The sequence below is a fragment of the Agelaius tricolor genome, unplaced genomic scaffold, assembly GCF_023055355.1.
Source record: "Agelaius tricolor isolate 1412-34295 unplaced genomic scaffold, bAgeTri1.0.p SCAF_9, whole genome shotgun sequence".
Classification (NCBI taxonomy): domain Eukaryota; kingdom Metazoa; phylum Chordata; class Aves; order Passeriformes; family Icteridae; genus Agelaius; species Agelaius tricolor.
In genome coordinates, this window is record NW_027269269.1 from 42737191 (window position 1) to 42754188 (window position 16998).

General features: G+C 36.4%; 1 protein-coding gene across 3 annotated transcripts in view; it reads left to right on the forward strand.

Annotated features, from left to right (window-relative positions):
- The window catches only part of CADM2 (cell adhesion molecule 2), a 578437-nt gene that overhangs the window by 112976 nt on the left and 448463 nt on the right, over positions 1 to 16998 (forward strand). The gene's annotated exons all lie outside the window — the stretch shown is intronic.

The following is a 16998-nucleotide window of genomic DNA, read 5'->3' on the forward strand; positions in this document are numbered from 1 at the left end:
CTAAAGATCACTTTTTCAATTGTTAACTTGCTTAGTCCAATGTCAACTGCTATCATACCTCTTTTTTTTTAAATTATTTCAGCTGCAACAATAATATTGGGACAGTTGACAAATCAAGTCTATCTTGAAATGTTTATCACATTTTTGAGGCAGAGGTGGTAATTTTCTGGGTTTGATTGTTCTATAATGTAAGACAAGTCTTGCTTTTGAAGGCTTTCTGGGTGGTAAAAGTTAGTGTCTGAGTTAAAAACTTTTTTGCTGATCAATGATTGTTTCCTTGAAAGTAGAATAAGGGAAATTGATAAAAGTTACAACAGAAAGATGTTTTTGTTTATGCAGTCACCTATTGGCAGATTTGCTTAGGTAACCAAAGCTTAACACATGGTTTTTCTACAGACTGGAAGCCAAGGCACAGAGTTGCCAAGCTCAACACATTTTAGGGTGGAGACTGATTATTTCTCTAAAAGTTAAATGTATTTCTTTAAAATGTCTGCCACCTTACTGGTGATTAACACCTTTGTAGCTGAATTAACTGGTTGTCTGAGTTTTTGTTCCTCAGATCAGAGTACAGCTCCTAGCAAGTCCAAATAACTTTGTGCTGAAGTGGCCAGACTCTGTAATGAGCATCTGGTGCAGTAAGTTTTCAATCATCCCAGCTCACTGTGCCAAAATTCATCTTTCTATGCCCTTAGTCATCGATTTTGCTGGGCTTTTTGCTCGTTGACTCATGGCAGTGTTGCAATAGAAAGCCCTGACTGGCTAAATCAAAACCCTTTTCACAAAGGTAGTCATGGAATGAAAAGATGAAGAAAAGAGAAAAAAAAAAAAAGAGATAAATGAAGGGGAATCTGAGAGAGGGCAGAAATGCTGGTGTTAAACTCTGGATCAGTTTCAGAAAGGAGCAGAAATCAATAGGAGCTCCAAGTACTTTGAAAACCTCTGCATCCCCCTCTGGTTTGTTTGATTTGGACTAGCACAAAAGTGCCAAAGACAGAACAGCTCTTCCTCAAATCCCAAAAGATGAATGAATGGCAAGAAGGGTCCTCTTTCTTCTGCATTTTAGATATGTTTTCATCAGTGCCAGCCTGGAGTAATTTTTGTCTGTTTACATCTGGGACAAAATGCCAGATTCAGGGTATTCAAAACCCATCCTACTCTTTCTTCTCTTGACTCACTACTTAGGTCACATTTTTTTAACACTTGGATCATGGTTTTTTGCTAGTATTTTTGCTATTATGCTGTTTTTGTTGCAACCACTTTTCTGTTAACTCAGACTCAATGGTTTTTCAATAGGAAAAATTCAATCTATCATTATTTTATTGTGACTGCTAATTGAGAATTTTGACTAGTGCAAAGTTGAGTAGCACAGGTTAAAAGCAGCCGTGCTAGTTCCCTGTTAAGTGACTTTGTCTACCAGCTATGACATGATCATACATTCACCTCACGTGGCATCCCAGAGATCAATGATACCTTTCTCTTGCCTTCCTTTTCTTTTAAATGAAGATTCACTCCACAAATAAAGTCAAAGAAAGATGATGCTTTCCATTGCCACAGTGAACTCTTTAAGCAGATTATTCTCTTATGCTCTGAGAATCTGTTTTGGATTAGATATTCAGTAAATAGTCTCTAATGCATCATACAATTGGTCATGTCAAGTGGCTTTTCAGCAGTTTGGGTTTTCAGTCCCTGTTGTTAGTTTGGGTGGTTTTTTTGGTGTTTTTTTTTTTTCCTGTGGGTTTGTTTTATTTTTGAATTGGGCTGTTTTTTCTAATAATAATTCACTGTTTGAAATACCATGAACATGCTTTATATAATCAAGACCTGACTCAATCTTAAATTTTGTATAAATGCCTACTATAAATTTGCATGTTCCTATGCTCCTGTATTCTGTTCTGATTGCACTGTCTTCTCTCACTGGAAAAATCTCAATTTTCTGGGACATTCTTACTTAGGAATTCCACTAGACTTGGAAATGTGAGGGAAACTAATATTCTTAAATCAGGCAATTAGCAAATTTAGCCTATCACTGATAAAAAAAATCTTAAGGTGTGTTTTTTTTGCTTTTGTTTTTACTTCTGAACTGATGCCTGTGGTGTGTATGTATGCATAATGAATTATACAAAGTTTGTTATTTTTAAAGGGGGCTCTTTAGTCTGTTCTTTTTCTCTCCTAATCTGATGTATAAACTTACACTAAAACACCCCTTATGTTCTTTGAGCTTGGTTTTGTTTTTAGTAAATCAAAGAGAAAGAAGTTGGAGGATTTTGCCAATGCTGTGTTGAAAAGATTTTTTTAAAAAATCATCTTTTTGTGGCTGCAATATTGCAAAAAAAAAAAAAAAAAAAAAAACAAAAAAAAACCAACCCCAAAACAGTTGTAATTCTACTCTATTACATGAAAGAATTGCTGTCCACTGCGTGGGTGGACTTCTCAGTAACTTAAAAAGCTGAGAAAACAATTACCTATTGGTTTCCTCCTTTAAGCACTTCCATGCACTACACCCAGGGAGATTGCTCAGCACACAGTGAGCACTGCAGTTCCTTGCAGGTGTCTTCATTTAACATCCAGCACAAAAAACAGACAAACAAGAACAACAACAAAAACCCACAAAAAAGCCAAAAATAAATAAAATTAAAAAAAAAACAACACCCAAAAAACATCAAGCAGTTTGACACATCCATCCAGAACCAAACTTTTAAAATATAAGTATATGTCTGAGACTCTTAGTAACTTCAGGATACATTCAGTTTTGGATGAGTTGGTGCTGTTATGGTCTAAAAGTTGCATTATTTGCTGTGTCTGTGGGAGGACTTGTATGTTGATGGCTACACACTGAACCAGTTTTTTCACTAATCATCTGAAAGAAACTTACTTCAAAGGCATGTGATTTATAGATGCTAAATATCAGGGGAGTCCTTAAGTGTCATGGTCAATACACCTCAGTGGCCTCTGGTTCAGTTTGTGAAAATAAAGGGCATGTTAGGACAGCCTGAGGTCTGCTGACTCTGTCTCCTGAATAGGCTTTGTTGTAGTATTTGGGAGACAAAAATTGTCTGGAAAAATGCCTCAAAAAAATGTATGAGATGGAATGAAAGGATTCATCCAAAAATTGATCTGGCCCCGAGAGTTGCTTGTCCTCCCACGGTGGGAAAAAAGCCGAATTATATTGTTCTTGCAGAGTAACTTATTAAAGAACAGCAGAGCTTGGGTATGTGGGGAAAATGATTTTCCAACTGAGAAATTTCTCAAGAAATATTTACCTCTGATGGTTACTGAAAGTAGTTTTAAGCTCCTATGATGTGCTATATTATAAATAATTGTTCATAAGGAAGAGAGTATAAGAGTGTGACTTTTTCGGTACTAAAGTGGCTGAGAGCCCTCTTCTTAAAGAATAATAACATTTTTATTGAGCAATGAAAATTATTTCTGTATGCAGAGAGTAGGCAGGGATTTATCAGCTCTTTTTATCCTTCTTGGAGACCCAGCTGTTCATGGCGGTCTTTTTGTTAGCAGTCCTCATTTCCATTAAGGAAAGAAAAGGAAAACTTCCAATCTCCCTGTGCCCATACTTGAGAATGCTTTTATAAGGAGTAGAAAATGTGGCTGAGGGGTATTTGCCTGTGGGATTGAAGGGCTGTTCCAGAGTGGTTTGACAGGGAGCAATAACAGGAGCTGTAGAGGGAGGTGGATTGGAGACCACTCACTCTCTTGCTCAGCTAAGGTGTTTCTGCAGCTATTCCAAGTGCAGGAGTTTATTCAGAAATAAAGTCCCTGGAATACTTGCAATTCCTGAGTCATCGAACATTGGCCTCACTCTGGTAATCCCTCAGGAAATCTAATTGCTAGCAGCTTCTTAGAGGTCAATATTATAGATTGCTTTTTACAGAAAGATCAAGGAAAAGATCAAGCTGTACTTCTTGTTTGAAGATGGGAGGGGGGAAGGACAGGTAGGAAAGGGCAGGGAGCTCAATAAGAGAATGTGATCTGTGCACTGGGGCACTGAAGCAGCTTTTCATTGTAACCTTGTATTTGATTATGGTGCTTCAGAAGTAAAGCCCAAGGGTGAAAACAGGAGAGAATGATTAAGCACCGGCTCTGTTAAACAAATAATTTCCCATGGAGAAAGAGTTTAATGGTGAAACTTTTTTGTTTTCTTATTCAAACAATTTTTTGTTGTTGTTTTCTGCATCCAAACTGTATTTTCAAGCTCAGTATAATTTTTAATTAAAAGCAATTTAGATCCTGTTAGTTTTTGAGGAGGGGACTCTACCCTCTAAGTTCTGTTTGATGTGGCAAATATAGAACATACATAGATTTATTGAACACTTCCAAAATTATAATAGCAAAAATGAATTTAATTTGCTTCTTGCTATAAAATTATGAGGAATAACTTATTCCCTAAGTTAGATGTGGACTTAGTGGTTTTTTTTTCTCTTCTGAATTTTTAGTTCATTTACTGTGGGAGTGCTTTAAGTAACCATATGGGTTGTGCACACAGTATTGAGCAGTAGTGGCAAGCAGATAAAGTGAGTATGCAGCACAGATAAATAAGGCCACAGGAGAGCGTTTTTTAAAGTTATATTGTTCATGACTGCCTTTACTTCTCCTTATCTGAGGCTGTATTAAAAGGTAAACCAAGTAGCAAATCGAAGCTATGAAAGTGGTTGCTTTGTAGAATCTGTTGACTGATTAAGTATTTCAAGAATAAAGTACTAGTAGGTAAGTACTTGAGTTTACATAACCAAAGTGAAATCATCTCCTGCTCAATGGAACAAAAGAGCAGTTGTGATACCAAGAGCACAGATGCTTTGAGTTCTGCAGCATGGCCAGGGAAGCTCTCAGCTGGATTTTAGTAGCATATTTTAGTAGATTTTAGTAGAATATGTCTGAAGAATGCTAGAAAAACAGTTTTAAGCTCTGTTTTCTGTCTGAGAAAGAGTACTTGTAGAATGGCTTGATAAAGCATAGATGCTCATGCCTAATCTTGGGGGGTTTTTTTAGCTTTTATGGTGAGATAACAGAGTTTGATATAGATGTAGTTCACATTTAAGGGGACAATTTAATATTACAAGGCCTGTTTTCTTGCCCATATAAGAAAGCACTGAGCAACACAGCAATAGCTCTGTAATACCAGAATTGTGAAAGTATCCTTTGTTGTCATTAATAATTTTAATTGTCACTGCAGTTTTGAGATAACTGAAGTGCTGATCCTGGGGCTCAATTGCCCCTGTCTGGCAATATCTGGCCTTTTATGCCTGATTCCTTTTCTTTTTGCCTATAATCCAGCCTGGAGGAATGAATGCAGCAGCTTCTTTGCAGTGAGGGGCTGGAAACAGATCCACTGCTCTGGCATCACTGCCTGCCTGCTTTTTCCTCAGAGCTGTGTCCCTCTACAGCTGTTGTGTGTTTGGGACTGAGCTCCTCAAGTGGAAGGAAGAAAGGAGAGGAGGGTGGGATGTGATGAGCAGGGGGATGTGGTGTGGGAGAGATCAGTACTATGAAACATCTTCAGTTTTTACTCTTCAGTACAATGTTTGGTCAAGACCCCACCTTCATCTTTTTTATGCTGCCCAGTGAAATTAGAGTCATACCATGCTCCTCCTGAAAGTCTTAAGAACCTTTTTCTTAATATTGAGGTGTACCATTCAAGTTTATGACCTAAAATAAACTAAAGAATGTAAAGAAGTAAAGTTTTTCAGTGTGCACCTACTTGGATTTGAGAAACTTAAGTCCTCAAGGATCTCATAACAAGCAAACAAATAAAAGGTGATAGGTTTAAAAGGGTTCACAGGACATATCACCAGACAATACCACAGCTCCTCAATGCTCTACAATCAACTTTATTAAAGCCTGAAAATTAGAAATTTAATGGGACAGTAAAGAGAAAAAGTACAAAAGGCCATCATTGGTATTTTGTGTGCCTGCAGAACCAGGACCCCATTAGGGAAATCAGAGCTCATTTTAGCAAGGACCAAACAAATCTGCAGGGGTGAGTCTGTTGTGCCAGAACCACAGGGAGGAGGCAGGGAAGGCAGGAGATCCCAGTTTATGAACAGTTGTAATTTCAGGGGCTTCCCTGGACATTTGCTATGCTTTGCTTTCACAGTTAGCAGTGCTGTCTTGCCATCCCAGGCTTGATCAAATCTTTCCTTGAGTGAACATTTTTCTATTTGCCATTTTGTTCCAATTATCTTTGCACAGTGCATCTTAAATAATGCTTCTCTGTAAGACAAATATTTTTCAGGTACAGTGATCTGTCAAAAAACGTTAGGATATCATAGTGTAAATTTTATCACAGGTGTCTTACATGCTGGCTTAACTAGTTTAGCATTTATTGTGCTGTAATGATTTCCATTTTCTGCTTGTTCAAATAAGCTTTTCTATTTCATGCATCTAAGTTTTGACTGATATTGGATATTTACTCTAATATGCATTTTGATCAAGTATAGAGCAATTAGAAGGAAGATGACACTTATGAGAGAAGACAGGTAGTTTTCACTAGACAATATCATTTATCATGCTTTTATTAGAAAAAGATAGAAAAGCTGTGTACAGTTCTGGACTGAGGGCAATGGAGTGTAGACCCATGTGCCCCTGTCAAATTGATAGAGTAAAGATGTTGAGGGAGATAATGGAAACTTTCTGTTCAGTGAGGAGTGGAATAAAGAAACCATTTCTAGTCATTCTTCAGCATTGATTGCCTTCATGCTTTAGGCTTAGATCAGAATTTGCACATAATAAAGAGAAAGTTGAACAAATATGGAGATCCAGTTTGGAAAATGTAGTTACATGAAGCTGATCCTTTGGTAGGGAGACATCAGGAAAACATTTAGCATGGAACTTGATTGCAGGTGGTAACTACAGTGGTGATAACACAAAGGAATAAGTGCAGGCAGTAGCACAGATAAAACATAAAGCATTTAGTGTGTAGTGGAATAAATGGTCTAGTGCAAAACATATGGTTCCATATTTCTGCTTTGACCTTATTGCAAGGCAGCAAAGCCACAGAATAAACCTACACTTCAGCTGTAGCAGTTCATAGTGGCTCTGTATTTGGGTATGTCAGGATTCACTTCAGTTTCCTTCACAGCTGGCTGTACCAGTCAGGCATTTGCATATTCTACAGCTGCTCCTACCTTGCCTCTGCAATCACTGTGGCAGTGATTTGTATATTAAATTAATCACTTAGCAATTTTATTATGCAACCTTCTGAAGCTTTAGTGTACTATAATCTTCAAGCAGTGTCATTATGGTTACCTGCTGGGGCATTTTATGTTCAGTTTTTATGATGCCTTGGTATTCATTATTTGTAGTTTAGGGTTGTCCAGGAGACTGGATTTTGCAAGGCTTTGTAAAAGAACACAGGAGCACAAAGACTTGGAGTCAGAACATCGGAAAGCAAATGACAGAGAAAAAAGCAATCCGAACATCTGTTGCTGTAACATGCTCAAGAATTTGCTGTTCCTGCATCACACTTAGGTTATTTGCAAAATATTAAGTTGCTGTTAATTGACACTGGTTTTATTAGCCTGGGGTCAGAAATGTTCATTACAATAGAAGTGGTGATTGCTGTAGCTGAGAATAACTTAGAATTTCTCTGAGTCATACAGTGCAGATTTCATCAGTTGCCTTCTTCTACACAAAAAAATCTATGAGTTGGTGTGTAAATGGAACAGAAAACCACCTTAGTATTATGAAAAATATTTGCTTTTTTCACTAAAGGGTCAATCTTTGAAACAAGATTAGAAGAAACAATTGCAGGTAGCGGTAAGAGAGTTTTTCACCAAAACCTGTTTCTTAATGGAGAAGGCTGAAACTATAAAAGAAAAAAAAAAGAAAAAAAAGAAATTGTCATCAGCAAGTGTTAATAATCTAAGGGTGAAATACAAGTTGAATTATTCAAGTTTTGTAATTCTTCTGAACTATTGGGTTTTTTACTGGAAACAGATCAGCTGGTTTTCGTGATCTTTCTTTTTCTTTTTTGTCCTTGTCCTCCTCTTACACACGACAAGATTTTTTAAAAACTGTAGGAGATAGCAAAATTATCCATAATCAAATTTGTTACTATGTTCACCAATGGATCTATTTTTATGTTGTTTATTTCAATTTGACATTGGAGGAAGTAAGGGAGAGAGGTGGATTGTCAGACGAGTTTCATGAATGTCTTTTGTTCTTTAGCCTACCATTAATTGAGAAAACACGTCCTTTGGGTAAATCATATTTTGACAGCACACTTCAAATGGTTGTTACCCACCAAAAGTTGCCATTTCAAGTGTCTATTTCCCTCTTTTTAGGACCAGCTGTTTTTATTCCTTTTTTCAAGTCAGAATCGGGCCCTGTCTCACTTGTATGCTGTCTTTTTCTGCATTATTTTCAATATTTGCTCTTCAACTTTGCAAGAATTTTTATGCTTTCATGTTTCAACTTGTAGGGTTTCTTCCCTAAATTTTAACTGAAAAATAGAATGTTTCTAATAAGATTCAGGCTACTGCAAGCAAGCAGTATTTACAATATAGCTTGTAAATAGAAATATCAGAAGGAATGAATTTTCTATTACGATCTCCCATTTTAACAGAAATTCTTGTATTAGGCTAAAACCCTTGTTTCCTAGCATGCTTTTCACTGTCTTATGTATTCCTATTAATTAGTATTTTGTTATATGCTAGGGTATCTCTGTATGTATGTTCATGGAATGAAAGAAATGAGTAGCCTACATCTAATTAGTTCCTGTATCTAAAATCTATTTGAGAAGAAATTATTTTAAGTGCAAAATAAGCACTGAGAATCAGTACCCTTTTAAGCATAATTATGAATCATGGCAATGGGACAAAATATTTGTTGAAGACGTGATAGAAATACTAAACAAGTGGAAATATAGTAATGAGACCCAGTATATTACCCAGGAATATCCACTCTTTTTGCTTTATAAAATTATTTTTTCTTAAATAGCTTTATGCATTTCAGCCTTGTTGTGTCTTGTTTACCTGTTGCTTTAGTAGCATGTCCCTTCTACACTAAAGGTTACTCTGCAGGAGATGCATAAGGTTAACCTTTATATAAGCCTAATTTGTGAACAAAGGTATTCATCTCCCACTAAAACAAGCAAAATATATTAAGGAATAATACTTCATATTTCAGCTGTTTTCATTGAATAGTTTCCTTGGAATGCCTCATAATGCTTCCATCAGTGATGGCAGCTGGTATTGTTGGAGTACTAACACATACTGAAGAGTAAAGTATACTAGAAAAAATCATGTTTATGAGATACTTGGCCTGGTTTTGATGTCCTTGAGATACAAAGAATCAACCTTCTGAAATTGTTCAGTGTGTAAGGAGGGAGGACTTGGAATGTGCAACTTGGGGGGACTTGTTATTTCTGATAGCCATTCAGTAATTAATTCAGTTGCTAACAGTAAGAAAAACAGCCAGAAACAGGAAAATGGAGGGAGAAATGGGGGGGAAGAAGTAACACAATTTTGTTCTTGAAGTAATATTAGCTTTTTCATTAATTTAATGACTTTTATTGTCAGGCATAATGTGTTGTGATAGTCTGAGTACAATGTGTCTGTTGCTAGTAATGACCATTACACCTGTCACAACTTTAAATCTGAATTGGTAAACGAAATAAAAAATCCTTTACGTAGGTATAAAGGAAAAGTATTTGGAGCACAGGAATAGGAAGACAGATGTACAGAATTCTGTTTTGTTTAGTTTTGCCCAGAGGAGGGGAGTACTGAGTTGCTACCAATAGATTCTGCAAGAATTTTAACAACTTAATACTAACAGTGTTTTTCACTGCTAAAGCATCTCCCCTTGATTTGAGGGAAGGCCACTCTGACAATCATTTAGTTCTCTGAGATCTCTGAACTTTATCTGTTTCTAAGAAGTTGGGTGAAAAATGCATTTGCTGACCTCCACTAAGATGTCATTTGGCTTTTTCTTTTTGATTGTTTGTCTTATTTTGATGGGTTTTATAAACTACCAATTCTATTTTATTGGACTCTCATCTTCCACTTACCCTATCTTCTTTTATTGGACTTTTACCACCCTGCCATGATCGTTATTGGATTAAATTATTTTTAGCCTGAATGTTTCCCTCTTGTAAAGGAAGGTGGGGAGATGGCACGGGGAAGAATATTTTTAGCAGGACGAAGATGTGTCTCTGTCCTGATGTGTTGGGCTCTCCTGGGGCAGTAGATCAAAAGGAAGCTGTTTATGTGAGCTTAGTGATTTCCTGACAAATAATGAAAAGTTAGCTCTGTGATGTTCAGCAGAGCACGTTGTCAAGTCCTGAGCTTCTTGTGACTTGTCACAAGTGTTCCTTGCCACCAAACTTGGTGTGAGTTGAACTTCTCTTTCTGGGGGAGCACATCAGCATATTTCCCCTAATTTTATTTGGAAGCTAGACTAGCAGAATACTTCATAAGACTTGAACTGTTCCTTTATTAGCTTACTCTAAAGACTGATTTCCTCAATTTTTTTGCTACTGTTCTGTATTTTTGGCCTTGTATTGGCCAAGGTGACTGAGATAGAGCCCTCTTGAAATAACTGGGAAAATGCTTGTAGCAGTTTGCAATTGTGAAGAGACACCTGACTTGAGATTTTTCTCTCTCAATTCTACCAGCATCTGAATTTGTTAAGCTGCCAGAACACAAGTTCACTCTCTCCCTTCCCTCCTCCCTGTTTTCTCCAGCCCAGCACGTGTAAATACTCTTTTCGTGTGTTGATGAGGAACAAGTGGCTTGAGAATATTCTTTGTTGCAGGCAAATTGCTTTGTGTTTCTATTAGTTTAATATAGTACAGGCATGTGTTTAATGGCAGTTTTTTAATGGATTTGGGTAGCAACACAAACTTCTGAAGAAAGGAAAGGGCTGACTCCTTTCAATGTGGGGAATGGATAGTCTGGATTCGAGGAGAGGGGGAAAAGTGGCTTTCATATGTGTGCTGTCAATCTGATCACATTTTCAGTGGGTAATGAGTGACAGTTGTTACCAGCTGATGGCTGTGTGGTGACCTGGGTGAAAGCAATTGCAATTGTGTTTGATTTCAGAGTCTACAGGTGCCCACACTGCAGAATAAACCAACAGAACTGACAGTAATTGGCATTGGTTTCAGCAGGCTCTGCAAGAGGTCAAGGACAATCCTACATTGCTGGGGCAGTTTGGAGCTGTTGTCTGAGAGAATTTCTGTGGTTTTTCCAAGCTCTAGCTCCACTGAGGATCAAGAGTTTTGGTCTGATGAATGTCAGTTGTACATGCTTCAGAAGGACTGTATTTCCTTTTAAAAACATAAACAGTGGAAGGGAGGAGGGCAAAATAATGATCTCATTATGAAAGTATTGATTCCTTTCTATAAATACCCTGTTGGAAGGGTATCTTTCACTTTCCAATAAATCAAATTGGAAACTAGCTTCTAATAGTGGTTTTGATTTCCATTTTGCTTAAGAACAATGAGATAGAATAGCTGGTTTTGTGAAAATGTGTATATGTATGTGTATGTATATGTGCAAACACACGTGGGTTTTGTGCACAGCAATTAAGCTCAGCATATTGTGTGTAATTGGTGATTTACTACAGAAAGTGGCACAATTAATAACAATTAAACGCCAATAAATGCTTAATTGCACCTTATGCTTTATATAATTGCTCAGCAGTTTCCTTTTGTATTTACTGAAGATTCAGCTATCAAAAGAACTTTTGAAATCCCTCATGGACCTGTGTATTTTGTGGGTATGAAGTGATTTTGGGGAATTTGTTTTTCTTGGGTTGGAGGGCTCTTGCTTTGAGTTTCAGTTCTGAAAGATGATTTCCTGGTTATTTTAATTAGAGAATAGATTAGGGGTTTTAGCCTCACCCTTGTTGTCTTGTTCAGTGATAGTTGAAGAAGTGGTAGCAGAATTTGCCATTTTCGTATTTAAGTGCATCTATGTTGGACTTGTGGCAAGGACAGATGGAAGAGACTCATCTGGTGTCTAATGGATCATTCTGCCTTCAAATACTTTTTATTCTTTGAAGAGAAAGACAGACAGTAGAAAGAGAAGTGAGGAACTTGCTCCTCTCCAGTATAAACCAATGAGTTTGAGTGAATGGTTGCATCAGGGTACTGCTGACCCAACCTCCTGCAAGATGATCAAGCCTGGGATCTTTTCAGCTGAGAAATCTTCCTCTTTTCCAGGTGTTTGGATTGGGGTTGAGCCTAATGGTTACAGCCCTCCCCCTTTGTGCAAGACAGTTATGGGTGCATTCCTTACTCCAAGGATTTTATGTCATAAAAATTCATGTGACATTTTAATAGAATCAGCAAAACAGATATATTAATTCATTCATTATGCATTTATATTTTTCTTTTTACTGCTGAGTACCACAAATATTTAATCAGCTAGCTGTAAGTACTCTTTGAATCAAAACTTGTGCCAACTCTTAAATCAAAACATACTTTCAGAAAAGAAGAAAAAAACAACACCATTGGAAATAGAAGTTATATCTGTCACAATGATTATCTTTTATGGCTTACCTTTCCTCCACAATTTTAGAATCCCAGAGGTTACTGCTAAATTGGCAGGGCTTTTTAAAAATCCTTTTATGTTTAAGAATAAAATCCATCTGTCTTTCTACTGTCACGAGTTATCTTTGGTACATTTTTTTGTCACGTAAGTTGAAGATTTTAACTTGAACATTTAGCATATAATTATGTGTTTATAAATAATAGTATTAATACATAATGCTAAAAGATTAAGCTTTTACTGAACCAGGATTTAACTCTGAATAGAATTTGGTGTTTGAGTCCTTCAGGTGCCTTACATAAATATTAATGTAGCCATTTAATAATTTGGAAGCAGTAACTTCAATTTTCTTCCTCTTCCTTCCTTCTCCTAGATCTTTTGTCTTTGTCTTCCTTCTTTTTCCTTTTCACTTTTTAACTGAAACATGTAAACATTGGTGGGCTTTTGTAATGGAATAGTGTCATTAGAAGGGATTTTATTAATTTCTAGTCCCATGGCATACGAAACAGATATTTGTGCTAGATTGCAATTGAAGCAATAAAGCAATTTTGGCACCGTCTGGATGCTTACTCACCTTCCCAGACCTGGCATGAATTTTATTTTGTGTTAGTTTAGACAACTGAGGATGAAAACACAGTGCATCCAGGTACTTCTCACTGTTAAAGAATTCACTGAAGAAGTACAAATAGCTGTAGGCTGTCAATGTTATTAAACTATTGATGCATCTAATTCAAGTGATTCACATCCATTTTATCTCTCCCTTTGTGTTTCAGTGCTGAGCAACATCTTATTTTTGTTACTATGCATTTACATAGAACTAATAAGTGCCTTCTAGAAGTATATTAATGCTGTGGTTTTGAAAGATATTTTAAGAATTTGCTATATCCTATTATAAACAGCTTATAAACAAAACAAAGAAAGTGCATAAAAAAGAAGCATTTTCTCCTGGTGTTACTACCTGTAAGAGATCTATTTTAAGATATTTAAGATTGACCCTGGGGGACAAGTAGGGAAGGAGAAATGTATTGATGAAAGAGGACAGAGATATTTCTAGAAATATAAAGCAGTGCTCTCAAGGCAAAGTAAGGAAAATGAAATATTTGGGGAATACATTAAAAAAATCATTGAAAGAAAACTACTTTGGATGCATGTCCAGTCTGTTCTGTGTGCAGAACTAAGGTGATAAACTCCATTTCAGGGCTCAAGAGGAGGTTTGGGGAGCTTGGATGGACTGCAGGGTTTGGATGGTGGAATAGAATTCCGTCCAGTGGCAATTCATTCCAAAAATAGCCTTTTAAGAAGGGAAGGGAGTAAGACTTTGTTAAATTGTTTTACTTAAAATGATGCATTCAGAAGTCTGTTCTAAGCCTGAATAGCTCACCCAACGAGAGAACTCTAGGGCATGCTAATCTTCTGTAGGGGCTATTGGAGAAGAAAGTGCTATGATCATCCTTTGATTTCTGCAGTTAAATAAGCAGGCTCTCATTCATGTGTGGATTAAAAAGGAATACTTTTTCATGTAGGTTCAGAGCAAGGCTGATGCATGAGTGACTTTGTGGTGAGATGCATTTAACTGCATATTACTGAGATAAAAAATGAGTTTAAAGGTAGCACAAACTTATTGCAGCCCTTTTCTAATTGAACTGTGTTTGCAGAAATTTCAGTCACAAGAGAAACAAACTGTTCTGATTATGAAGTGGCATATTATAAACCTACCATGGATCAGTACAAAGTAATACATGATATAATTTGTAAATATGTGCTCTGTCATCACATATAAGTGTTAGAAGAGAACATCTCTTTGCCTAACCCTTGCCTTCTTCTTTATTTTTATCTTGAATGTTTGAAAAAATGTTTTATGTTGAGTAACCTCTTTGCTCTGATAACAGGTGTTTTACTTTCTTTAGTTTTATGTTTTTCTGTGTTAGCTCAGTTCTGAGTCTTTGCCAGTTTTTTTCTTTGCCAATTTATTTTCTGTTTCTGACCAGCTGATTTGATACATAGCTTGTATTTCTGAATATCTCACTTGGATTGGAGGAAACCCAGGTGAAATTCATTTTACTGCTTGCATGCAAAGGCATTTTGATTCTTGTTATATTCCTTGAATCAATTGTATGTTTTTCTCTGTTTGAACTTGATGCTACATTTTTCTATAATATTTACAGATAACCTGAGAAATCTTTGATCATTATCAATTTTGTTCCCTTGTGGACTGGATTCTACCTTCTCTGAATGTACCACAAAATCAATCATTACATTAAGTGGTCTTTTTGGTTTTCATTTTATGATGAGGAAAAGCTGATTTTATCACAATTGAGACAGACCTGATGACATTGAAAACTTGATTATGGAGGATCTTTTTCCCCTTCTATTCATATGGAAACATGTTGTTTTGGAAAAAGTAGAATCTAAGTTTAAGACTAACAACTGTATAACTTGGATGTGTTTTCAAGTGGGTCTCTGCTATTATGGTCGAAATTAAGCAGTCAGAGTTATATCTGTAGATGAAGGGATTTTATTGGAGTTGAAGCAGCCCAGCCTTTGTTACAGGTCTCCCTCTCTTTTGTGGTCTCTGAAGGGGAGGTAACCCTTGTTCAGCTGGTGCTAGAGCAGCACAGAACAAGAGCTGCTGAACAGCCCAGTAGATTTTTGAAGCAATTTGGGGTTTTAGTAGCTGGATATTCTTCCTGTGCTATGCTTTAGGAATTGGCTGCTAGATATTTTTGTTTTACACAAGTGGTTTCATTTACAGGGGTCTAAGTGGTATGGGGCTGGAGAAAAGAGCCAATACTGCCTTTTCCCTGTTAGGCAGCATCTTTAGAGGAAAAGCCAGACTTCTGAAATCCGTTGACTTAGTGTCTGAGGTTTTCCTTTTAATTTTATTAACCTATATGCTTGATTTTTACTTTGGATAAAATATCACGTGAGAAACTTAGGGCAATTCCTCATCTTTTTTTATTACTGTGTGTGAAATTTCAAAATTATTTACAGCAAGAAAATAAATCTAAGCTACAGAGGTTTTTAGGTTTCTTTATTCAGTATTTGAAGGAAAACTTAACAGCTCTTTGTGCTGTTTGTGAATCAGAGTGTACACATGTCCAAATATATATATAAATATGCATATTGTGTCCTACTGCCTAAATGGCTGGAAGACTATAGAAGTATTTTTTTGTAACCTCAAATAAAATGTTTTTAGAACATATGAAGGTGATTCCCTATATATTTTATTTATGCTCATGACTGAAGTATTTTATGTGCAAGGCTCTCTATCATCTTCAATGATATAAGATATATTAAAGGTTTAGGACTTAACTCTACCCAAGCAGTGCTACTTAAATATGACATGTACTGCAGATATTGCTAATTAGTCATTATTATTCTCAGATCTTACTGTATTTTAACTATAGCAATGCTTTGAAAAGTTGTGGTTTCCCCACTACAGTCATCCATCACTTTTTATGTATCATCTTCTTTCATTGCAGTTTATTGTGACATGTTTACTGGGATGTCTTAGCTCTGATTGCTATCATGCCCTGCTTGTGAGTTGATAGCTTTTATTGCATTGAAGATTTTTAGGTTGGATGTTATAAAATATTAGCCACAATTGAAATATTTCTTCTTTTAATTTCCATTTTTAATGTGAGTGCTTGATCCTCTGAAGGCTAGAAACAGCTGTTTGCAGGCAAGGACATGGCACTTGGGTTTATTTCAAGGCACAGCCCTCTAACTTCCTGCCATGACTGCAGTCACTCCTGCTGTGTGTGGCTTTGCACTGGATAACTTCTGAATGTCCCTTCCAGTTTAGTCTATCATTTTTTCCATGGTCAGGGAGTTGCCAAAATCCTTAAGGAATTTAAGCTTGTACACACTCCTGCCAGTAAGAGCAAAAGTTGGCACAGGAATTCTTCATCTAGCCCAGGTCAGTGCTCAATTGCCCTCAGTTCTAGATATTTTCCAAATACTATGGAATAATATTATTTAATGCAGGAAATGTTTACACACAAGAAGTTCAGCCATTCTTTTTCTCTCATTCTTCTATATATTCATCAGGATGATCCAGATTTTGGAAGGATTGTTGTTTCGCTGCTGTGATTTCTGTTTCATTGTCATTTCATTGCTGTGGTTGTGTATGGGATTCTGAGGAGAAGTTTAAAAACATGAGGTAATGCCTGTCTTTGAGCATGCAGCATTTTTCCTCTCTGCTAATATTTTTTGAAGTTTGAAACGAAAGTTTCCTGCCCAATATTTTTATTTATGGCACTTTATCTTTTATAGGTTTTTTTAACTTGTTATCTGTATTTTATTCACAGAGTGGTTTGTACACCTGCTGTAATGTGCTAGGTTAACTGATTGAGACTATTTGAAATCTAATATTTCCTTAATGGCTTATTTTAAAATAAAAACTGTTGAAAGACATGATGGGCACTGCAACTTATTTTTGACAAATAATACTTATTTTAATGAGCCTGGAGGTCATTGTGTGTGAGGTACAATG